General features: G+C 37.5%; 1 long non-coding RNA gene across 1 annotated transcript in view; it reads left to right on the plus strand.

The window, feature by feature from the left end:
* Positions 1-6,920, plus strand: part of LOC134475795 (uncharacterized) — a 76,635-nt gene extending 69,715 nt beyond the window's left edge. The window contains exon 4 of the long non-coding RNA XR_010047056.1: positions 5,880-6,920. This is a non-coding gene — a long non-coding RNA (uncharacterized LOC134475795). The remainder of the gene's footprint in view (positions 1-5,879) is intronic.
* The last annotated feature ends 19,158 nt before the right edge of the window (positions 6,921-26,078 follow it).

Genomic DNA, 26,078 nt, shown 5'->3' on the forward strand with positions numbered 1-26,078 from the left:
AGAATATGGTATATGGTTTTTAATCTCAATTTTGTTTATAAAATTATATATTTTTTTATAAGACAAGGAAAGTAACTTGTCCAAATGGAATTCATAGTTTAAGCTTTTTGAGGAATCTCTGTACTGGTTTCCTAGTGGCCGATATGTTCAAACTATCATTTGTCAAACCCCTCACAGGTTTGCTTTTCCTTTACTTTTTGCCACTTGAACAAAAGGCATCATTAAAAACCCACCCAGAGCCCCAAACTGTAATTCAGTCTTGACTCTTCCTTCTTCACCTCTAAATCCCCTAAGTGACCGAGTCCTGGGCTTCTTTCTTGCCACATGTAACCACTTTTCTATGTTACCCTGGGTACTAATGTAATCCAGGATACTTTCATCTTTCATTTGATTCTGGAAAAAAATTAGTTCTTACTCCTGGCTTCCAATCTATTCCTCTCCCAAGAACTTTTCTCTTTGCCCGGAACCCATAGAGGATTTTGAAAAGTCTATACCAGCTAAGTCACTCCTCTAACACTCCAGAGCGAATTCTCTCTGCCCCTCAGAATGTGTGGGCACTGTAACGTTTTACAGTGATTTACAGGAGCCCACAGTAAAGGTCTGTTTCCACACATCTCTCCCCATCTGCCCTCCCAGCGTCCTAACCCTCACTACGTGGATCTTACATTTTGAGCTGTGCCTCTCTCTCCAAAGAAACATCTGTGTCTGTGGGTGGACTCCTTTCTCCACACCTCTTCACTGTACAATCTTTTACTCATCCTCAAGATCTCACCAGAGTTGTCATGGCTTTCTCTGGCCACTCCAAGCTACCTCTCTCTGCTTACTGGCCCAGCAGTGATTGTTCTGTGCTCGAATCGCTGGCTTCATAATGTCTTTTCCCCACAAGCCCTTCACCTTCATGTGGCCTGGGCTCTAATACATATTTGGCACACTAAAGACAAAGGAGAGAGAGAATAATCCTGTTTTTTGCTTTGTCTTGTCCCAGGCTCTTCTTTCTCCAAATCATTACTCTGTTAGCTGCACTTTTAACACTCTGAGTTGCCTTCCGTTCTGTTCTATCAATATACTTGTGTTCTTACAAGTTATACTGGAAGCCTAAAGTCTGTTAAATCCCATCTAGACTAACATGTTGGAAAAGGGAAACACTGAAGAGTCCCATCAGAAGGCATCCCCAGGGGCTTCCTATCAGGAACACAACATAGGAGATGAATTTTGTTCTAAAATACTATGAGTAAACACATTTTTTATTACTTACTGCTGTTAAATCATTTATTACTTCAGCTCTTTTTGGAACTTCATACTTAGGATCACTGTGTTCATTTTGGAAAGCCGGAATGTGGAGATGAAACACAGTAGGAGATTTGGACCTTCCTTGTATATAAGTTAACATGTTACTGGGGTAATAAAGATACAAGGGAAAGTTCCAATACTATCAAATGATTGCTTCTGATGGGTCACTGCACAGAACACAGGAGAGCATGTGGCAACAGTGTCTGTTAGAAGTCCAGGAGAAGGAGAAGAGCATGAATCCCATGCATATTAAATTAAGAAACTATCAGTTGTCTAGACTTGTTAAGTATTTGAGATCATTGAGTTAATCTTTGCTACATCAAATCCATACATTTTGTAATTAATAAAAATAAAATGTTCCAGGAAGTTTATGTGGTTTACCTAAGCTTGCCCAACAGTGTCAGAATCCTAATTATAACCTCCACTCCCCCCACAAACCCAGAGCTTTAAAAAAAGAGAGAGAGAGAGAGAGAGAGAGAGAGAGAGAGAGAGAGAGAGAGAGAAAGTTTTCGTGAACTTTTATTTGTCTTGGGATTCATGTTTTTGCAAAGTGTCAGGCTTCAAAAATCTTCCATTTGTATTCATGGAAAAAAGTCAGGAGTGTTTGCACAGTGAAGGACAATTTACTCTTCCTTCCTGCAAATCAGTTAATAGACCAAAGAAACTGGCTGCAAGCACTGTTTGAAAAGAAGGAAATGTGAGGATTTCAGCCCTGTGTGCCAGATAGATGCAGAAATCTCAGAGAAGGGTTCAGGTGGCTTTTGTACCTTTGTCAGGTGACTTGATCCCTTATAACTAAGAGGCTCATCAGAAATTTTATTTCTCATTTTAAGTGAATCTGTTTAGTCTTCTCTCCACCCACATACAATTGTGTAAGCTGGTACATTAAGTACGTACTTTAAGTACATAGAGTTATATATTAAAATAATACATGTGTATAGTCTAGAATATGTATAGTGTAAATTTGTAGCATGATATGTAATTAAATGTTTATTTTCATTAATTAAATGCAGTTGTTAACCCAAATCTTTTGTAGTTTTTAGAGCTACTGAAGGTATAATCTGTGCCGAAAGTAACACAGTACAACCCGCAGTCTGTTCAGGTATCAATTTTCAATCTGGAGTTTGTACTTAGAAAGAAATTACCCAACCACGGTCCACGGAATCACTTATTGATGGAGTGTCCTGTAGATACTACTGTGACCTCCCTCCACCTCTGTGACACATTGACTGATTCCCATGCAAGGGACTTCTGGACAGCCTCCATTTTTTTTAGGACCAAATTTTTAGTTTTGCAGGAGGCAAAACGAGAACTAGGATGCACCAGGAGAATGTCACCCTCTACTGTGGCATTTCGTGGAAGAAAGTGACATTTTCTGGTATTTCAGCCCAGTATAAGGAGGCTCAGTCAGTTCCAGGGTGTGTGGTGACCGGGGATGCACAGCCCATGTGCATGTTTAAGCTTCTTGGTTACGCTACCTAATTTATTGCTCATATTTCTGCTTTATTTCAAGAAAAGTGCCTTTTTATGACATTTTACTGTGAATGCATTTAAAAAGCCAGCATTTAAAATTTGCACACACACACACTCACATACACACACTAGTGCAAGAAGATAAAGAAGTGGCAGCTGGACTCTAAGGGGAAGTAGCTTAGCTCATCAGATAGAGAGTCTGAGCTCTGTATTCCAGGATGGATCTCGGGGAGCAAACCTGCTGTGCACCCTCTCTCTTCTCTGGCTGAGTCTGTCCTGGAGCTTCAGCTCTTCTGTGGGAACATTTTCCTCTCTCCATTTCTGTGATGCTTGTGCATAGAGATGCTGTCCACCTTTCCATGATCCAGCTGACTGCGGACTCCCAGAGAGGACTGTGGTGGACTGCAGGTAGCTACAGGAGAGGGAAGGGCAAACAAGCATCCTGGTGATGACCTAGAGTGGGCAAACGTTCTGCCAGAAGGAGAGGCAAAGGATTGAGGGTGGCTTCATATCATGAGTACAAAGTCCTCTCGCATCATCGTGCTTTTCAGAGCTGACACCAGCTTTTGCTCCCTCGAAAACCATCCACATGGCTTGCCTGTGTCACTGTGCTGTTGTTCTTTTTTTTTTTTTTTTTTTTTTTTCAGTACTGGGACTCAACTCATGATCTGGCACTTGCCAAGCAGGCACTATGCAGCTGAGCCACATCCTCAGCCCTGTCATTGTTCCTTTTGCCAATAAACACAGAGTATGAGGCCTCAGTGAAGGGTATTCTTGTCCTGAAGGAAAGGCCTTCTGGTGTGTAAACAAAGTGATATCAAATTAACCTTTCCATCTTTTTCTGCAAAATATTGCTTCTACACAGATGATTTCTTACTCAGATTAGAAAGACTCACCAGCAGTTTGGAGTGGAAAGGGAATAGAGTTTGCACTTTGATGAGCATTGAGTCAGATCCCAGCTTTTGTGCTTACTTGAAGTTCAAGCAAGTTTGTGCTAATTAATTAACCTCCTTGTTCCAGGTAGCTCTGTTTTTTCAAACAGTTTGATTGATGTATGGTAATGGCACCATATCATTCACCAAAAGTGCACAGTTCAATACTTTTTAGAATATTCACAATGTTGTACAATCAACGCCACTAATTTTAGAACAGTTTTTGTCTCCCCGAAAGAAAATTAGATGTTACTTTCTCCCATCCCTTCTCAGACTATCACTAATCAGCTTTCCACTTCTATTGATTTCCCTATTCCAAACATTTCTTCTAAATGGAATCCTATAATATGTGGCATTTATTGACCAGTGTCTCTCCCTGAGCATTTTATTTTATTTTATTTTTTATTTTTTTTGTTTTTATTGGTACTTGGGATCGAACTCATGACCACACACTTGTAAGGCAGGTGCTTATGCCGCTGAGCTACATCCCCAGCCTCTCCGTGAGCATTTTCAAGGCTCATTCCTGTTGAAGATGTACCGCTGTTTCCTCCTTGGTGTTGCTGAAATATATCCCATGGTATGGCTGCACTGCTCCTTGCTAATCTAGTCATTGTTAATAGACATTTGAGATGCTTTTACGTCTTGGATCTCATGAACAATGCCGCCATGGACATTTGTGTATGACATCTGAGCAAGTACATTTTCATTTCTTTGTGTGCATATTTGGGTTGTTATAGGTAAGTCCCATGGTGACTCCACCTTTCATGTTTGGAAGAGCTGCCAAACATTTCCAAGGTGGATTTAATATTTTGCATTGTTACCAGCACTTTTTCTGAGAGATTTCTCCAAATCCTTGCTGGTACCTTTTACTTTTTTCTTGTCAATCATAGCCAGGCTGATGGGTGTGAAGGGTGTGCTGTCCTAATTTTGATTTGCATTTCCCTAATAAATGATGATGTTTAGCATATTTCCATAAGCTTTCTGGTCACTTCTATATAATCTTTGTAGAAAACTCTGCTTAGATTCTTAATTCATTTTAAATTGCATCTTTATTATTAAATAAGATGAAAATAGTACATTTTTTGTTTTTAGGATCCACGTGATTCTTTTTTGCTACACTCTTTTCAAGGTACTCATGCTTTTTAAGCCATGTGCATTAGGCAGTGCATGTGTGTGTGTGTGTGTGTGTTCAATTTAGCATCAACATATGAAATAGAGAAACACTGAGGACAGGCAGTCATGTTTACTTAATTGCTACTGTCCTGAATGTTTTAATTTTCTCAACATTTTGTTAAAGGGGGAAAAGTTGTTGTGTCTCACAGTCTGCAGAGGTTTTAGTCTCTAATTGACTGACTGCAAGGCAGGAGGGTGTGACAGAGGGCATCACAGGGGAGAAACAGCTCATGGCAGATACAGGCAGCAGAGATGTAGCAGCAGTCAGTGGTGCAGCAGCCCCTTTCTGTCCCTTTTTCTCTGTCCACACTACCCTTACATCCCAGGTGGGGCACCCCTAATCCTAGCTTCACAGTCTTTATCTCAGCATCACACACCCCAGATCCAGCACCTCTGAAAAGCTCCCCAACATGAGGCTTTGTGGGGACATCTAGGTACAAATCAACACAATGTAGTGTTCTGATAATAGCTACAATGTTTGGACCTGAGTTAGTTTGGAGTTTCATGCCACTGCACAGGGACCTAGTGCACAGATGCCCTTTTTCTAGACACAGCTCATGAAACTCCGAGTCGGAGCAGTGTTTCTGAGAACAAGACTGCTGAGCTGACTCTGGTGATGTATTTATCTCCCTCCTCCTAACTGAGCTCCCTGGTCTTTGATTCCCATCAAGATGATCTTGAAATTTACTATGCATTTCTCATGTATAAAGTGTATTTTCTTTGAATAAAAATATTACACTAGTGATTTCTCTAAAGTCTTTTAAACCTTTTCACAAATACCTCCTGGATTCAATGGAGTGGTGTTTCTGCATGATTCAGTGTACCCCAATGAACATCAAAAATATATGTAGGGATGAAGTATTAATCCAGTGTTAGTTGCCGGTACAAAGTAGGAAATTTGAAATTCACTTTCATTTAATAGCACAGATGCTGTCATAGCCATCCAGACAGAACGTCCCCGTCCTTGAAACTTATCTCTCATCATGTGACTCTGTTCCTCTCCTACTACAGCAGACAGCAGGGTCAAGATATAAAAGAGCAACAAAGAAACAGGAGCAGGAATATCCTGCTGAGGGCACAGAGGAGCCCACGTACCAGTGTACCTGATGAAATCAGCCTTCCAGACACAGTCATTGTTATAGTACCTGTCAGAAAGGGATGAGCATATGCTTCAGCTGGAGTTTTTAAAGACCCAAAGAGAAATGTTGATGAAAACAACAAGCCACCATGTACAGCATATTCCTTCAAAGCAGATGCAGGTCATGCTTCAATGTCAATGTATAAAAATGTCCTGTCCATCACACGGTGCTCTGACATAGCTTTTGTTGTACTCTTCTGGGCCTTGTCATGTTACTAAACCAAGTAACCTCTTTCAGGAAGATCAAAGATTTCTTGCACATGAACATGAACTAATGTTGACAAAATCACTTGAAAGAAATTTTTGATGTGCAAGTTCAGACTGATGCATCTTGTCTTTCCAACTTCAAAAGAGACAGAGAGAAGACAGCTCATCAGCACTCAAAATTCACTAAGAACTTGTTTCATCATTCCATATATAATATATTCTTTGTATTTTTCTTCATTTACGTAGTATATGTGATAAGGTAGTTACTAAAGAGAACACAGAAAAGAATCAGGCTAACTGTGGGGAGTGGCTGAACTGGATATTGACTGCACACTCATGGCTAGAGCAAAGCTAGTCCAGCAGGTGTTCCGCCCTGGTGTTCCTCCCTGTTAACTGCAGCACCGATAGCTCTGAGAATGTTTCGTATTCAATCTTATCAGCAAAATGCTGTGACCTTGCACTTTGTGCCCCGTCATGTACTCCCCACTCTTTCTACTGTGTATAAATAAAGATGCAAACCATGCTGGGTTGTTAGTGTTTCTCTCTTAGAGAAGTCAGGTCCACCTGGTCCTAGCTTTCCTTTCAATATGTACCCAATTTTTTTCTTAATCTTCCATCACCCCCTCTCAGTACCCCACTGGCTGTGGGTCATGGATCTTGGTGCCCCAACGTGAGACCTGAGCACAAGAGAACACAGTAAGATGAGACAAGGAGATATTCTGGGAGTGCATGCAACAGGACTGGGATATGGAGTACATTGAGTAATCACTGGGTATAAAATGATGGGAAATTCAGAGTCAAAAGACTTTATATTGAAACACTTAACACTTTGTTTAAGATTAGAGGGTTGCTTATCGGGACTATATAGCTTGCTAAATTTCTTTGTTTGTTTAACAGGCCTCTATTCAATTTCTGTAAGAAGGAACTGTAATTTTAAATCCTTGGGAAAAGGTGGGACAGCAGCTCAGAGCAAGGCTAGGGAAAAAGAAAGCCAGTATAAATCTATCTAGACCCCTACAGGCATTTAAAGGGTTATTTGACAGGGAGAAAACCACTTCTTTCCACTCCTCTCACCACTTCTCATGGACTTCCAGGTGGGGAGGGAACAGGGCTGAGGGGTACAAGCCAGGTGGGAACCAAGAGCTCCACCAAGCCCGAAGTTGGCCTGGACAAAGGAGGTTGGAGGAACCCAAATGCCTGCTTTGTATCATGTCAGCTGCAGGAAGGAATCCGGGCTGTATGCCCTGCTCTAGAACCCAGCAGCAACTACACCTTTGTTCTAGAGCCAGTGAACAGCCACAGTTCACCTTTTCTGAGCCTCAGTCAGTTTGGAGAGCACCAGTGCCTGCCCTTCCTCTGAGCACACAGGTTCACTGCTCTTACATCACAAATGGCTGTAGCATTTGCAACCAGCAGGGAGCTGTTTGGGAATAGTCTTAGCAATCCAGGAACAAGGGGTCTAGGAATGCCCCAGATAATGACAAATCAAAGGCACCAGCAAAGGGAGTCTACATAAGTGATAATATTAACTCAAGTTATATTAAGTGTGACAGCTTTTCTTTCAAAAGCAAAGCTCTGAGTTATGTGACAAAGTATATGGAGATAACTGAGCTGGAAGCTACATGACTGAAAGAGTCATAAAAGCTGACAATATTCTTAAGATAAAATTAAACACAAAAATATATTAATTATAGATAATAGACGTTTATTCCTTCCAAACTTTTCTGATAAGAGTTATCTGTTAGTGATCTGTAAAAAATTCTGACTTCTATTTATAATTGCAAACAAAAATTGTAAAAAAAGTTGCAATTCAATTTGGCTGAAAATATATTTGAGTGCACCCTAATTCTTATGTATATTTGTCTATCTGCCTAATTTGAAAATAGCTATTTTATTTGAGCTCAACAAATTTTTCTTCTTGCATTTTTGATCTTTTAAACATTTGTCTGTAATTTAATTCAGCTGATAAATAAATGCTATCAAAATTAAAGACATAATTCCAAACAAGTTGCCAACCTGTCAAGATGATGTTAAAATTGGTTTTAAAAATCTAGTGAATATGGCAGTTTATGTATTGACTTGAGAGTCTTTTGTTGTTCAAAAGTAATGTGTTATGTATTATGATCTGGTTCTCACAAGTCATCAAAAATTTGTTAATTAAACAAAAATCTTTTAGGGTAGGAAAAAGCTGTTGAAACTTTTCCAATCAATTAATAAGAAAGCAGCTACCTTGAAATAATTCTCTAGTTCTTGTTCATTAATAGGAGGCACCAATGATCTCCATAGCCTTATGGGAGACACCTCTAAACTGTTGCTCAAAATATAGTATTGTGATATGTTTTGCATTGTTCATCATCAAAAAATTAAGCTTTCTAGCAATAAGAGAATATGGATTTCTGGTTTAAAGACACTTTGGTACAAAACTAATTTAAGAAACAACAGTTTCCATATGGCTATGATGATTGTTACTAGTCTCACAGTTTATTAAATGCTTCTATGCCTTCTAGATGTAGAGATCTTCCAAAATGCAAAATTGGGGTTGTTTATAGTGAATCTTTCAGATTTAGTTATCTGCATTTCTCTTGCACTCCAGATATTTGTGATAGGAAATTCGTATTAAGTCAACATGAAGTCACCAGTCAATAATAATATTTTAATAAACATTTATGTGATATGTATGCAATGTATGTATCACTACACTACACAGATATTTAAACATTAATCTGTCTAGAAAATGTCACACACTTCAGTGACATCACATTATAGGACAACAAATTAGATAAAAACTTCTTATTTACTAGATAAAGATGACTGACTAATTCTATGCCCAAATGGAAATTTAAGTGTGTTACAAAAATTTCATCATGATTATCACTCTATAATATTGTGTATGGATTTTTATCTCAATTTTTCTCTATAAAATTGCATAACTTCTTTCTGTTAACATTCTACAGAAATTAAAATACTAGAATATCCATGATTGAGAAGAAATAACAATTTTTTGGTTATACTTTATATTTCATGGTGCTAGATATTCAGATAAAACTTCTAATGATTAAATTTCCTGCTCCCAGTACAATGTAATGTCATTATCCTTTTCTTATCTGGATGTTCAATAGCTAAAGTAGCTAACTAGAAAGATAAGTGGGCTAAGAGGACAGCCAGTATTTTGACCCTGCCCATGCAAGCTGAATGAGAATCCAAGACATAAGAGAATCTGATGTGACATCCTATAACTGATTCCCCAACCTCCTGACCAAAGAGACTGTTTGGCCACAGAAGAAGATCAATGCTGTATAGTGTGCCTAAGAAGCATCACCAGGAGAAAAATGTCTCCCAAGCTTTCATGGACAGTAACTTGGTAAAGCACTGACTGTGAGTCATCTAAATGACTGACACTGACAGAAGGACCGAGAGGCACAGTACATGATTCCAAGGTAAATCCTGAGGAGGCTTAACTGACATTGATAGATAGCAAGAGATTAATTTTAAAAAAGATGTACAATACAATGCTATAGTAACAAGCTAGTTATGAAAAAGAAACTCTGATTACTGATACCTTCTAACAAGTTCCAGCTACACTGGTAACTGACAATTGTTATGGGTTAACAGACTGTTTAGGGTTAAGTTGCAAAACACAGGGACCTGAAACCCTTGGAATGGCAATATTTAGCCTAAAGAAGTCAGTCCACTCAGAGTGAAAAGGGTTCAAGGTGGAGGAGCTTTCATGGAAAGAAACTTTACTGGGGATTCCTGGGAAAGTGAAAGAAAAGCCTTCTACAAGAAAGAAGGTCTTCTGCAAAGTCCTTCAAACACAGCTCCTCCAACTTCAACTGAACACCCACTTCTTGCAAGTAAGAAATAGAAAAGGGTGACATGTGGAGAGCAGCTGAGCTGGAGACTGATCACACATTCAGGTTTAGAGTAAGGACATCTCCAAGAATATGGAGTGTCAGAGGCAAACCACGTGAACAAGTCATGGGACTAGAGCAAAGCCCGCCCAGCAGGTGTCTGCCCTGGTATCCAGCCTGTTAACAGCAGGTATCCAGCCTGTTAACTACAGCACAGATAGCTCTGAAAGAGCTTCTATTTCAGTCTTCTCAGCAAAACACTTAGATCTTGTACTTTTGACTCCACCACACACTTCCCCTCTTTTTCTGTGTATAAATAAAGACGCAGAACATGCTGGGTTGTCAGAGAGGTCTCATGGAGGTCAGGTGTCACTCAGTCCCAACTTTCCTTACAGTATGTGTCTAGGTTTTTCCTAGTCTCTCATCATCTATTTTCAGGGCACCACTGGCTGTGCAGTTAAGTTTTGGGTGAATGTACGAAATTTTTTCATCTTCCTAATGGATGTGTTTAAAACATGATCACAATGGAATATTACTCAGCCATAAATAAAAACAAACTTGAGAATTTCATAGGTAAGTGGATGCAACTAGAAACCATGCTCATAAGTGAAATAAATAGTACTTGTATGTGTAAACTCTGTATTGTCTCGCTAGTGTCAGAAACTGAGGATAAATAGAATCCAAAAGTTACAATAGATATAGAAAAAGGGAAATAAATTATTCAAAGAGAAATATATTGTTTGATCAATCTTACATGCCTGTATCTTGTGACCTGAGCAACTTTTTTTAAAATTTTATTTAAAAGGAAAAAGAGAAAAAACAAAACAAAACAAAGTGGTGAAAGGGTACAAGTAATACAGAACTACAAAAAAAAAAAAAAAAAAAAAAAAAAAAAAAAAAAACAGTAAGAATTCACCAGTTAATAGATTACACATTATCATCTTAGAGATAGTTGCTCAAGTCACAGTATCAAAGCATACAAAGTGGACATTCAAACAGTGAGACTGTAAACAGTTGTGTTCAATGATCCAACCAAAAACATTAATATGGTGATCTTTTTAACACCCCTAAACACATTTGCAGCTGTATCCTTTAGAGCACTTTTTTCCCTCTCTTTTTTACAACACAATTTACACATTTTGGGTTTTATTACTCCTTAGTTCTTATTACTTTTTTTGGAAGAGAATAAAGTCAAATATGGCAAAACAAAACTGTCAGTCAAAACCAAGGATAGACGTATTACATGATGTAAAAACAGCGTACAAGGTTATCAACAATGGTTACCATAATGCCTCTTGCTTCCTTAAAAAGAATTGTCTATCTCATTAGGTATTATAAAGTTGAACAAAACAATAGAGAACAAGACCAATAAAATGTAAACATTGTAAACATTACAGGACTTCCAAAAGTGATAATAGTCAAACCAGAATGGGCATCTTAGTGAATCTTATTGCCTTCAAAGAGTTGCCTATACCCTCAAACTTGATATCATACAGAACGGAACAGAGTCTAATCAGTCAAAACAAGAAGTGGGAGTATTACAGGACTTCAAATCAAGTTACTAGGAATTCAAAAAAGTTACTATAATATATCCTGCTAATGTTTTAAATTTTTCCCCTTAATTAAAAAAAACATAAAAAATAACTAAATAATTTTTTTAATGAATAAGGGAGAGATTGAGATAAAAGAGGACATGACAACATAACAATACAGGTCAAAGCATGACTGTTTCAGCAACCTAGTGCTTCACCACCAAATAACCCGACTTAATAGTAGTTACCATAGTGTCTGTCTTTTTCCTTGAAATATTTGAATATAACTTCATGTACTATAGCTTCAAATACTTCCATATCAAGCAGCCCAAAATAAAGCCATTCCAATTAATAAGTGAAAACTTTATAAGGCTTCAAGGCCACATAATGGGGAATCATGATTACCACATACTTATATATTTGAATCTTTACTTACATTAGGGAAACTATTCGGTATTCATACATGCGAGATTGATTTATTTCACTTATGAGTATGGTCTCAAGCTGCGCCCATTTATTGATAAATATCTCAATGTGATCCTTCTTTATAGCTGAATAATACTCCATTGTATAGAAATACCACAATTTTTTAATTGGTTCCTCAGTTGATGGACACTTGGGTTATTTCCAAGATCTGGCGATTACAAATTGTGCTGCTATAAACATAGGTGCACATACATCACTGTGGTATGATGCTTTCAGTTCTTCTGGGAATATGCCTAGAAGTGGAATAGCTAGAACAATGGGACTTCTAATCCCAGCTTTTTGAGAAATCTCCAGACTGACCTTCACAAAGGGTGTACCAGTCTACATTCCCACCAACAGTGTTGGAGAGTTCCTTTTTCCCCACAGCCTCTCCAGCATTTGCTGTTGTTGGTTTTCTTGATCCTGGCCATTCTTTCAGGAGTGAGATGGTATCTCAGTGTGGTTTTAATTTGCATTTCTGAGCAACTTTTTTGACAATAACAATATGTAACATAACAACCATTGTTAAATTTCTATTATCTTTTTTGAAACACTATATTGTTATTGTTTTTATTTGTTATTGTTGTCACCAGTTTGCTCCTGTTGTTTTTTGATTGTTTGCTTCTGGATTTTTCTGTCTTTTTTTAATTAAAAATGGATCAAAAGTGGAATCAAAATCTAAAAATCCATGGAAAATATTAATGAAAAACAAAAATAAAGAATCACGAACAAACGCTACACATAGGTTTTTTAAAAATTTGTTTAAAGCATTGACGAAATTTCATCTTAAATTTATAAGTAAAAGATAAACTCATTAAAACCCACAGTAAATTGATATTTAATATTCTAGGGTTGTCATAGCTAAGTGTGTAGTGTTTGTTTCTGTGTGTTTGTTGTGTGTCCCTGTCTTCGTGTGGTATGATGAGAGCATGAATGCATGTGCACTGGCTATGTTGTGAGTGTGACATTTAGAAGTACTCACACCCATTTTCAGAGTCAAATGAGTTTGTTTAGAAAGAGGAGACCTGTGCCTTGCTGTCTTACTGTGCAGAGCCAATGGGGGAGTGACGGAGATCCTTTCTCACAAGGTCTTCAGAATGACAGGGCTTTGGATTTGGAGCAAAGTGAATAAAGCTGATTTGCAGCGAGAGTTTCTGCTTTGCTCTCTCTCCTTGCTTTGCCCCACTGTTGTAGTAGAAGAAGGCATTTCTTAGAAAGCAGGCGGTGGCTGTTTGTTACAATGCAACGGTATCATACTGATCCGGGCACCTAGGCAAACAGTCTCCACGGGGCGCATGTTTCCTAGTTTTACTGACTTTTTGTGCCAGTGGCTGGACTCACAGAAAGTGAAAACAAATGGAAGTAGCATTTGCTGTTGTTAACACTGTGTGTAGGACATTAAGGAGTTCTTTATGGACAGTGAGATTAACTGTCTCCTCAGGAAGTGTGGAACCAGTTGCTCATCACTGAATCCTGTCTCCCTTTCTGATTGTTCCTGGTTCAGGTGTCAAATTTTCTTCCCAGTGCTCTAGGACTGTACCTGCGAGTGACACCGCACTTTATCTCCTGCTTACCAGAGTCTGTTGCATTTGTTTCCAGTGTTCCGTGTTCCTTGTGAAGCACAGGCACTGTGATTTATTTCCTGCTGTAATATTTATCAATATTAATGAGTACTGTGCATGCTTATTGGATCGGGCACTTAAACTGAAGGAGATTAAAAGTGTTGCTCTTATTCGGTAGCAAGGTGGTTTAACCTTGATGAGAAAGTGATTTGCTCCAATTAACTTAATGAGATCACTGAATGAGAAAGGCTTCTGTTTCGGAGATATTCCTGTCAATGTGACGAAATCGAGAGGGTGGTCCAGACAGTTGTGTTCCTTGCACATGGCCATTTTTCGTGTATATTTGCATATCATTATAAAGTAAATAATAATCAAGCAGTTCAGAATGGCATCATCCATCCTGACAGCCACTAGTCAGGCATCATTTCCAAACATCTGAAATGGACAGAAGTATGCAGGACACCACAGGTTTTAAAACCTGAATGGAAAAAAGTACTGCCCCACATCTAAATAACTCTGCATTGATTGCATATACAGATGATATTACTTTTGTTATACTATGTTAAATAACATATACATATATATTTTAAGCTAAATTCACCTTCATTTTTTAAATGTTATTAAAAATTTAAAACCACACATTTGACTTATGTTATATTTTTCTTAGACTGAAATGGTTTAGAAAAATGAAATGATAATACAATATGAAATAAAGAATATAAAAATACTAAAAGTTTCCACTTTCTCATATTACCCAGGCCTAATCTCTCACTTGAGAATTAAGACATTTCTTGTGCATTTGAAAATATATATGCATAGGTGTAATCATAAACTATATATATAAAGTGATAAAACACATAGTTTCACAAATTTCCTTTTGTATCAAAGAATATATAATAGAAATCTTTTAAATACATACTTTACTTCTATTAAAACTAATTTTGTTTTTCACATAAGTACGTAAGGATACTTGCAGACTTTCCAAAGAACGCTTTTCTCTCTTCACGGAATCTACTGTACTGTAAATCCTCCTTTGTGTCCCAACTGTTCAAGTTTCAGGGCTTTTGTGACTTCCCAGCCCAGTCCCATGTCATCGTCCCTTGTCCCCAAAGACCAGGCTGTTCCATCATCTTCTGTTCCAGACAGTCTTCACTAGGAGGCTTCGCAAAGATCAGGTTATATGTGGAGGGCTCGGTGTCCTTCTCTTGGGTTCAAGCTCAGAAAGGCTCGGTACCTACAGACTCTGTTGCTCAATGTCACTTGAGTAACAAAGTTTACGCAGTAGAAGTCACTGGCGGAGACATTTTCAATGTCAAAATACAATCAATTATTACATCAGCTAATAGTAAAATGCCATAAAGGAATCTGTATCTAAAAATGTATAACCACATCCAAGAGAAGTTTTGACTCACATGCATTCAGTGGAGATCAGAGTAAGGTGTAGGATCTTCCTGAAAGCAGCAGGGCTTCATGACAAGTTTCCTGAGCGCGGTGACGTCAGCCCTCTGCTCACACAGAGCTTCCGGTTTTCAGCAGGCAGATCTGTACCTCCACAGCAGAGAAACCGGAAGATCCTCTTTTTAAAAATGTTTATTTCTCCTAGCCCATGTTTGTAGCATGTAATTACATTCATCATGGAAGGCTGGTACATGCGCATAACACAGCTTAATTCTCTTTATTCTCCTTTTCCTTCCTCTCCTCCTCCAACTCCTGGTCTCCTTTCCATCTGCAAACCATCTTGGAGGAACTAAACAAAGCTTTACCAGCCAGTGGGGAGATCTCCAAGTAATGAATGCACCGTGAACCTCCAGCTGAACACCCACCATGCCCTTGCTGATGAACTCATGAATGAACAAAACAGAATCTCAAAATGACTCCAGGGTGATGTTTTATTTCAATAGCTAAAAATGGGGATTTCTTTAAAGAGACAAACTGCATCATTTATGGAAACACTATTGTCACAGGCTTGTCCTTTCCCAGAAGTTTTTTCTATTGGAAATCACTTTCTTCGCCCATGACAGAAGTTGGAGATCTGAGCCAGCACCTTGCTCTGCCCTACATGGTCTAATTGAATGCAAGTTTCTCACGGATTAAGCATGTTCAAGTGCTTGCTTTGATGCCCAAGGCAAATATTCAAGGGCATTAAGTAATAAAACTTAATATAGGAACAATTAAAATATGGGATATAATTTATGAAATATTAGAAATCGAGTAGAGTGTTTATCACAAACGTTAATACAAAGTTAACTGTGCCCTTTAGCAATTAATTTATGCACAATTATCTCAGAGTAATACTGGGCCTTCTAAACTAATTATAATTATATTGAAGTATTAAAAAGAAAACTCCCAAGTATCAACAAAAGAGCTTCATAAAAGTCTGTATGCTTAGCTTGATGCGGGAGCTCAGACCTGTGTGAGTAACATTTAATGAGCTAAGACTGTGCTGCAACCACTCTGTATGAGTTGATCATTTAAAATTAGTGTGCAGTGGTGGGGACATTAAAAGAGCTTTAAAGGTACAGTGAGGGCTGGAGATGCAGTTCAGTGGCTGCCTGCCAGCCTAAGGCCTTGAGTTCAATTTCTAATTTAAAAAAAGAAAATGAAAGAAAATATAGTGAAAAATTCAAAACAGTTACTGTCTATTGTACCTTTTATTTAATCGGGTCTGTCTTGCATGTTGGAGCCCTAGCATTTAATTTAATAAATGGTGAAATAGTGCACTGGAACAATGTAAAATGCACAACATTATGATAGGGATACTTTTTCTCAGGCTTCTAACAATTAGGTATCTATCCTTGATTGAATGTACTGTGATTCTATGAATGATACATTTGCTGAGAACCCACCTGGTGTATTTTACAGGTAATAGCATAGAACTCTTATGAGGCGCTTGCTAGCTGCATTCTGAACATCACTATGTGTGTCTTTGGTGCTCTAGAAACCATTTTGCAGTCCCATTTTCCTTACTTTTTCTCTTTTCTCCTTCCTTCCTCTGTCCTTCCATTTCTACACCTCTCTCCAACACACATGCTTTTTTCCCTCTGAATTATTTGGTCATTAGAGAGTAAGAATCTGACACTGTACTCTTTTATTTGCAGGTATTTCCCCCATCTTTCATAACCACAAACATTTTCTGTGAAATCAAAAGGCATTTAAAATTGATGTAATATCATATAATCCTCAACCTACGATCAAGTTTCACCAGTTGCTCCCAAAATAGCCTCTACGACTGTTTTTATTCTCAGCCCACGACCTCATGCAAGTGCACACGTCCCAGTTAGTCACTGAGTCTATTCATTACCCTGTAACCTCAACCACTGCTCAGCTATCTTTTGTGTTTCATGACTGAAATCTTGTGAGTATGTAGATGGGTTATTGGAGCATGTCTGAGGTCTCCTCCAATTAGGTTCGTGTTATGCATTCTAGGCAAGAATATCACCCAAGTGAGCCTGTGTTTTTCTCAGTAGATTCTGTGAAAAGGAAAGGATGCCAATTTGTCTTACTCTGACAATTTGGTTAAGGTGATACTGTCCCAGTGTCTCTTCTATGCTATTTTTCTTCTTGTAATTCATAAGCGCATAATTTGCAGATTTGGAAATATCCAATTCCTCATCAAAGTTTTATCCTGCAAAATGGCAGGAGAATTGTAAGTGTTCATGTGTAAGCGCTTAGATAAATGGACATAGCGTATATACACACTGGGTCAGTCATGTGAACTAGGTCATGTATGATAATTAGTTCATGAAGAAAGCAAATTTACCCAAAGCAAAACCAATGTTCAAGGCCACTATATTCAAATAAACACACATAATACTTTAGGACAATATACAATAGTTTCACATGCAAATGTAAGCCATGTTCCAATTTATTTAGAAATTTTTACAAGACAGGATTTTAGAATATCTTACATTTTTAAACTTCAATAGGGTAAGTGATATAAGGCTGAGCAAAAACAGAAAAATGAGAAAAGGTTTTTCTCATGTGCTAGTCTAGAAGCAGAAAAATCAAAGAGAAATAAAATTGTAGGTCCTTTACTTTAAAACCTTGTGTTTCAGGACATGTATGAAATATGTAGTGCTAAAGGGTAATTAATATAAATTTGTATAATTAAAATAAAAATTAAAACTCATATCTTTTGTTATTTTTATTTGCTTTTTCTTTGTTTGTTTAAATTAAATTATGCAACTAGATAGCCCTCTGTCTATTCTGTTTATTAAGGACTGTGCTGTCTACATATCTATATTTTAAACAACTTTTAGAACATATAGGAATATTGCAGATGATCTCATCACGTTTTTAATTTATAAATTATCAAAATTGAAACCTAGAAATAATCTAAGTTGTTCGTGGAGTACTAATATCTACTATTACTTTTATTGAAACTAATTCCTTTTCTTGCTTCTGGATCAGGTGTTTTCACTAGGAGATGACCTTGTTTCTTTAAGGCACTCTGGTTTATTATGAATTAGAATTATTTAAAAATGCAAACTGGGATGAATTTATGGTGGTGTTAAAATATTCTTTCAAGTACATAGTTTAAGTAGTGTGTGTCCTTGACATTCTATTGGGATAAAGGAACACAGGTGAAACAATTGTGACAGATTCTGAGTGCCATTATTAATTACAGTGTTTTCCTCTCTATAGTGTATTGTCTGACTGCCCACAGGCTTTAATGGAAATCTGTACCCCTGCACTCATCATATAAAATCCTAATAGATTTCTGCACGCAGAGAGAGGTCACCTCAGCTGCCATTGTTGCCTTCAATTTAGGAAAATCTCTAGTGTAATCTAGATTGTTTTAAAAATTGACCAGTTTATGGCTATGGAGTTCAAGAATCCTCTTAAAGTCCAGCATTTTGGCATCTTCTCAAATCTTAACTGTACACTTTTTCTGTTTAAAATTGCACCAAGAAAACCATTTAGAATCAATGTTGCATTAGAAGCAAATTTACTGCTATCATTTGCCTTAAACACAATTTGGAATATTGAAATCCCATAAGAGAGGGTCAGGTTTTAGTTTATATTCCTTCTACTTTTCCAATTGGACAAGACATTTATAAATGCTTGAGCACCGTTACCGATAATAATTTGTCATCTGTTGTCAAAAGACTCACACATAATTTTTATTTTGAAGTGGAGCTTTAGATTTACTTATATATTTTTTCTCCTTTTGGCATCACTGGCTTAATGTTGTAAGCTGTATAGTTATTATAATATATCTTCAAGTTCCATTTCTAAATCCATCAGTAACACTGCAATCCTCTTCTGAGATTATTATTAGTCAATGTCTTCTAAGAAATCATTAGTCAACACCTGTATATACATCTTTCAAAAACAATAAAAATAAAATTGAGGGCAGAACAGTAATTGCCTCAAAGTATTGAATCAGCAAACTCCTTTGAGAGATTTATCATAGGTATTTACAATTATTTTTTCCTGATGAAACTGAACTTTGTCTGCTAGAATTAAAAAGATCACCTTTCCTGAATCCTAAAACCATGAAAATATATTCTTGAAGACAGAATTTGGGCCAACAGCCACATATATTCAGCATTATTTCTTCTGACATCTTTTCTATTGGTAAGATAGAACACATATCCCTTGTAAATACAATGATTAGACAGACATTATTAATTTGTCTGAGTGTGCTGCAGCCTGGGGATTTCTGATGAATAAGTATCATAAAGCAATTTGAGTTTAATAAAGCTATCAGTAAATAAAAATCAAGAATTAAGGACATTATTATAAATCATATATGAAATTTCAGAGAAATAAACATTCCAATTTTCCAAAATAAGTCATTTTTAAAAATATACAAACTGCTTTTAGGTCGGAATTATCTGGTGGTGAAACACTATTCTGCTTAAATGGTTATGTTTTGATCTGCGCTGTTTTGCTGTTATGCCCTCTTTTTTCTCAATCTCCACTCCATTATTTACTTTTTTATTTTTATCCGTTTAATTAAAAGGAAAAAAATAGCAGGATATAATATAGTAACCCACTTGGACTTTCTATTATCTCGATTTGAAGCCCTGTATTACTCTCACCATCTTGTTTTTGACTGTTGTTCCCCTATTCTGTTTTGATGGATAGTATCAGGTTCGAAAGTTTAGGCATCAGCTGAGAAGGTAATGAGATTCATTATAACGCCCATTCTCGTTGACTTTTATCTACTTTTGAAGACCTACAATGTCTCCAATGTTTTGGTTTTGTCGGTTTTGTTCTTTACTATTTTGTTCAATTGTATTATAACTAATGATATAGGCAATTCTATTAGAGATAGCGGGAGGCATTATGGTAACCATTGTTGATCACCTTGTATTATGTTTTTATATTATCTATTATGTCCACCCTTTTGACTTGACCGATTCTGTCCTGTTATGTCTCATTTGGTTTTACTCTCTTCCAAAAAAGCAATAAGAACCGTGGGAGCAATGAAACCCAAAATGTGTAATAGTCATTGTACAAAAGAGAGGAAAAGAAAGTGCTCTAAACTATATAACTGCATGTATATTTAAGTGTATAAGATAGAAAATGATATCACAGAGTTTTATTGGATCATTGAACAGAACTGTTTGCAGTATCATTGTTGGAATATCCACTCTACAAGCTTTAATTTTGTGACTTGAACAATTATTTTTAAGATGGCAATATGTAATCCACTAACTAGTGATTTCCTACTGTTCATTTTTTTCTTCTGTAAATCTGTATAACTTGTACCCTTTCACTTTTTTTTCTTTTCTCCTTAAATAAAAAAAAAAAAAGTTAGTTCTTTTAATGACCTGGAATGGACTAATATTCTTCCTCTACACAACAAAATTCTGAGTGTGATTCTAATAAAGATCTTCTGGTTCAAAAAAAAAATCTTATCATTTTTACATATACTCTATTAGTAACCAAAATCTTTTAATAGAAAGCAAAATGAACTAACCATAGATTTTGGTCCAGGAGGAATCTAATTTCTCTCTTATGTATGCGGCTCAAGACGGATAGATTTGGTTTTAGCAAAACAGGGATCCTAGAATTCAGACTCTATACGTGCCTTCATCTTTCTGTGTGTCCTTGAGCTCCCTTCCATATTCCTGCCTTCATTCTCGGGTTTTATTTCCTGCATGACAGTTCCAGAAGACGAGGATGACGTATCCAACGACATCAAGGGATGTGTTAGAATAAATCAAAATCTCATGAGAGTTCAGTTTGAGCGTTTGTTTCTCTGTCTGCACATGCGCTATTAAGTGTGGAAGAAAGGTGAGAAATAATTCATCTGGTTCAGCATCCATGCTTGTTCCAAAGGACAAAGAGTGGGGACTTGTTCAGCTTCGAGATGGGTGCTGGGTAAAAAAGTGTGAGATGCTTATTATAGCACATCTGTGACCTTTATGACAAAGCTGTGTGTAATTACTGTCCTGTCTACTACTGACATCCTTACTGTAAGCGCTGTGCCCTTAGCATGTATCACTTCTTACCAAAGCAACGTGACTGAAGAAGGCCTGTCTTTTTAGTTGAGGTAGACTGTCCAGTTCAGGGTGGCCTCAAGGCTCTTCCTCGTGGTTAGACAGACCACCCCCACCAATAGGGACCTCTTCTTTGGAGCAGCAGTCTCAGCTGCAAAATCTACCTTTCATTTCTTCTTCTGAGTCCCTGTTTAAATAATATCCAAATGTTAGAAATAGCTTTCACCTATTTTCTTTTATTCTCATCAATACCTTCCTCTTCAAGGATTTTAAATTACCCTTCATGAAAGTTAAGAAAGTAAAAACCTGATAATCAAAAATGCAGGAATGATTGACGGGTTACATATTTTTTTTTTCATTTCTTCCCTGTCTTTTTGAGCATCTTCTAAAGCAACTGTAATGGTCAATTTGTAACACTCAGCTGAACTGAATTAGCATGGTTCCGGATGAGGATTGTTGCCAGCAGCATACAGAGAGAACTGGATGGGAAAATGCTGGCTTTCTTGATATGAGCTCAGCTATTGTCACCAGAGGAGCTCCCGTCCTTGCTGTCACTGAGGATGGCTGCAGTTCTCTTGAGGGGAGCTCTGGTGCTCACCTTGAGCGTTGCTTCCTGGCTGCAGTGCAGATCACTTAGCCTGCTGGCACAGACTTTCCAGGTTCCACCACTGACCTTTGGACCTTCGCAGTGTAGATCGTTGGTACAGACTTGCGTGTGATATAGTCACAGGCTGTAGGCCTCTGACTGGACTTATGGGGGCCGGCATTGCCATGGGCTCTACATCTTCAGCTGGACTCCTGCAGGATATTGCTCTGGGACCAGGCACTCAGCTGAATTATTTTGGACTCTAATGTGTAGACAGTTCTCCTGCACTCTAGTATTTGACTTTTTGGGTGAATAGTATAACGTAACCTTATCAATTGTGTGCCCTTTATTAAATTTGTTCTCTTGTAAACCTGACTCCAAAGGCAACCCAATTCTCTACCACATATGTATGTTCATCTGAATCTAGTTATATAAAGAGGCAGTCTGTCTGTGTCTGGTTTATGTCACTTAGGATAATATCCTCTAGCCTCATTCATGCTGTGAGTAACAGAATTTCCTTCCAATTAAGAGGGAGAAAAGAGAGGCAATTTGATTGGACATACAACACTGGAATAGGACTCAAGGAATCTGAATTTCCTTTCATTATCTAATAGGGGAAGAACTTGAGTATAACTTCTAGGAGTCTGTGATTTCAGATCTGTGAAATTAGAGGTGGACTCTGTTCGCTCTAGGTCATGCAGGAAACTGTGAAGCACAACAAATATCATTCAGGAGTCCAGCACTTTTGTAGAAGCTTTTTGATATATTAAAAGGAATCTGCAAAGTCAGATAATCTTTTTTAGTTTACTGCCAAACTTTTCATCCCTTTCTATGATTTCTCTTGTTCCAAATTTGTAGACAGACATGAACTTGGCAGTTGCTGTAGAAATGGGAAAATTATAAGGCATGCTGAACTGTTCAGTGACTAGATTTATCTTTGAAATGTGTTTTCTCTACATTCTTCCCTCCTAAATAATTATAACTTTGAACATTTGGGAGCAAACAGATTGGCAGAAGACCTTGCCCCCTCTGGCTGCAATGATCATAACATAGCGAACAGTTCTTCAGACTGTCTGACCGCAGACTGTGCTAAGTAGAGCTGTGCTCTTCATAGCCGAAAAGTACGAGTACTTCACAATAACTTGGCAGTGTTTTTGCGCGATGCCAATGGAGATAGCGAGTAGCAAAGATTTCACTTGGTTGCAAAACATACGGAAGCATCTTTAAAAGATTAATTAGAAGTCAGTGTTCAAGACAGCTCCTGATAACCTTAAACCATGCCGATCTGCACGATGCTATTTGCAATAAAGTCCTCGTGACCAGAGAACTCGGGTCTGGGTGTGGGAAAGGGAGAAGACTCCTCTGCATTGTTAAACTTCTTAAGTTCATGTAGAATTGTGGATCTACTTTGGTTCACATCCCTGTCAACACGTAGATTCTGGACAAGAACACATGAAAATGGATCCTGACACTGTTTCTTCCCCCTTGGGAAATCTATTCTGCTGGATCAAAACAAGGCGAAGACTTTCAGTGGCTACAACTAACGCTTTGCCAGTGCAGTGGACTCTTCGATGTGGGTGCAAAATATTGCAATAATGTCACCAAATTAAGCCAGGTGCCCGTGTTTGCATGTCAGCCTGCGGGTTCAATGCCAGCACAGACTGATTTCCACACTCCTGCTTGCTAACTGAGCAAGACAATGTCCATGAGTATCTTGGTATTTTAAATTTGTTTTCTAAAGGTCTTTTCTATCCTTTACCTTGTTCTCTGTCATTTTTAAATTTAAAACTCTATTATTTTAGAATATTAATCATTTTCCGAATATAAGTTATAAACGTCTTTCCTGGTTTTGCATGTTATGTCATTTTCCATTTTTCCCCATATATATCTTCAGTTTGTACAAAATCAAAGAATTCAAACTTTCTCTTTCATAGTTTGTTTGTTTGTTTTTGTTTTTGTTTTTGTTTTTTGCTACCAAGATCAAGCTCATGACCTTTTGCTTGCCACGATGGTGCTTGTGCTGCTGAGCTAAATTCTGGACCTCTTTCACGGTTTTAATTTTAGGTCATGTTTATGAAGTTTATCATGAACCTAAATTTTTAAAAATATTCACCTGATTTCTGTATAGCCTGTGTTTGTTTGTTTGTTTGTTTGTTTTTGTACTGGGAATCACACTCAGGACCTTGCGTCTAGCAGGCAGACACTTGTGTCATGGAGCTACACACCCCGTCCTTCCTTTTCTTTATTATGACACATTATAGTTACTTTATCATTCTATGCATGGTTATAATGCAAAGGGAGAGTTACAAATTCAACCTAACGTTTTTTTAAATGATTAAACCAATGAGACCCAGTACTCGGCCACTCTATGATCGAACACAGTGAGTAGCACAACTATCTTAAAAGTCAGTTTTCACAAAAAGGCTTTAAAGGTACCTGGATCCTGAATCCTGTGACTCTCAGGTGACTCATGTTTAAATATGCTCCTTTCCAAATGTCCACAACGTCCAGGCAGTGGCCACGATCTCCTCCCACACCACATTGCTGCAGACTCCAGTGTGCGGCTCCAATTAAATAAACAACTATTTCTGTCCAATACGAGGACATTAAGCAATGTTTAAATCTGGCTCTTGAATTGCCCTTTTCCAGGGAGGAGTTATATGTTCACAAGTTCACATAAACTGAACTAAGCTGCTCACATGATATTCTATTGCCCAGGGAAAATGCTGAGTGGCTGCTTAATGACCCTATGTGTAACAAAAATCAAAAGCAACCAATCATGTGCTTACTGCATAGCACTGATAGAGTCACTGTTGAGAGCTTGTGCCCAGGAAATAAATTAGGCACTAAAGCTATTTCTCTTGTTCCACTCCGTAGACAGACGGACCAGTTTACATTATCCTATCAAAAGCATATTGTGATGGGGGAACAAACAATATTTTTTCACCCTTTTCCTAAGAGGCTCAACATGTCTCTTTTTACATAAAATAGAATTCTCGCCAGCAAAGTAATGAAATACGGTGAAAAGCAAAGAGCATCATCGGGGTAAAAGAGCAGTGCTGACGAAAGTTCTGTGGCTCCTCACTGCTGCAGGTATCAAATGTTAAACTTTTAAAAAGAATTTTGACAAGACGAAATGCTGCCAGAAATAACAAAGGCAAACCAGTCTGGGTTTCTGCAGATATTATGAAAACATCCCTCCCCGGGAAGATGCTGAGCCAGACTTTCTCTTCCTTTACAACAACCTGCTCTCTCCTGATAAATACCTGCAACCCCCTCTGTAAACTCCTTTACGTAAAAGTAAGAATTTCTTTATTTTGCATTATGGTTAGTTTTTCAATTAAAAGCACCAAGAGATTGCCACATTTACAAAAAATGTAATATATTAATATCTTATCTTAATATAGAATATGACCGAAAATACTAGAATATTGATATTGAACAACTATTTTTTTTTATTTTTCATTTCATTTGGAACAAAAATAGGAAATTGTGAGGAACTCTAAAAATGTACTTTAATTTGAAACATATTATTATTTACATTACATGATTGTATTTTTCTGGTAACTCTTAAAATGTTAATAGCATGTGCCTAATAAATACATAAACTATTAAAATACTGTTTGTTAATAACATTGATTAACACATGCGGTTAGTGTTTGAAGCATTATCAGAAAGTAATGTGGTTCTTTTTCATTTAAATATCTGCTTAATTGGATTGACTAACCACTCTCATTGTTCACGGAGTATTTTGTTTTCCACCTGAATTATCTGCAAGTAATGATGGCAGACAACTGAAAGAGCATTTTAAACTAAGAATTCTACAGGTCAGTAGCATTCACAGTATGGCCATTGTATGGATCTTAGTATCTTTGCACTATTTTAGGGTTAAAGTTTATGTATTCCCTTTCTAAAAAATGTAAATTTGACCTCTGAGTTCTATATCTGTATCTCCCACCACATATAACAGAGTTGTCCTATGCATAACAGGGGAACCACTGTCGAACAAGTGAGGAAAATAAAGTAGTAATTAGTTGGCCCGGGATAACCAATATGACTCAGTCTATAATTCAATGCTCTACCACTTAATAACTAGAGACAACCAGTATAAACTATTGAGACCAAAGGCAAAGAGATACTTTCATATTATTTTATTCAGAAAAGAAATATAGAAGCTCTTTCTTTACTACACTGTAATACTAGCTGTCTTGGTTAATTTTGTCTTGTTTCTGACACAAAACACCTGACACCCAAATGAAGGAAGGAAAGGTTTATTTAGCTCGCTGTTTGTGGAGGTTTCAGTCCACAATCAGCTGGCTCCAAAGCAGGGTGGCATGAAACAGGGGCAGTACATCAAGGCCACAGCTAGAACAAAACTGGACCAGCACCAACAGGGGCAAGAGCAAGCCCATTTT

This window comes from Cavia porcellus, unplaced genomic scaffold, assembly GCF_034190915.1.
Source record: "Cavia porcellus strain 051 isolate PalLab524CR breed Dunkin Hartley unplaced genomic scaffold, mCavPor4.1 scaffold_4, whole genome shotgun sequence".
Classification (NCBI taxonomy): Eukaryota; Metazoa; Chordata; class Mammalia; order Rodentia; family Caviidae; genus Cavia; species Cavia porcellus.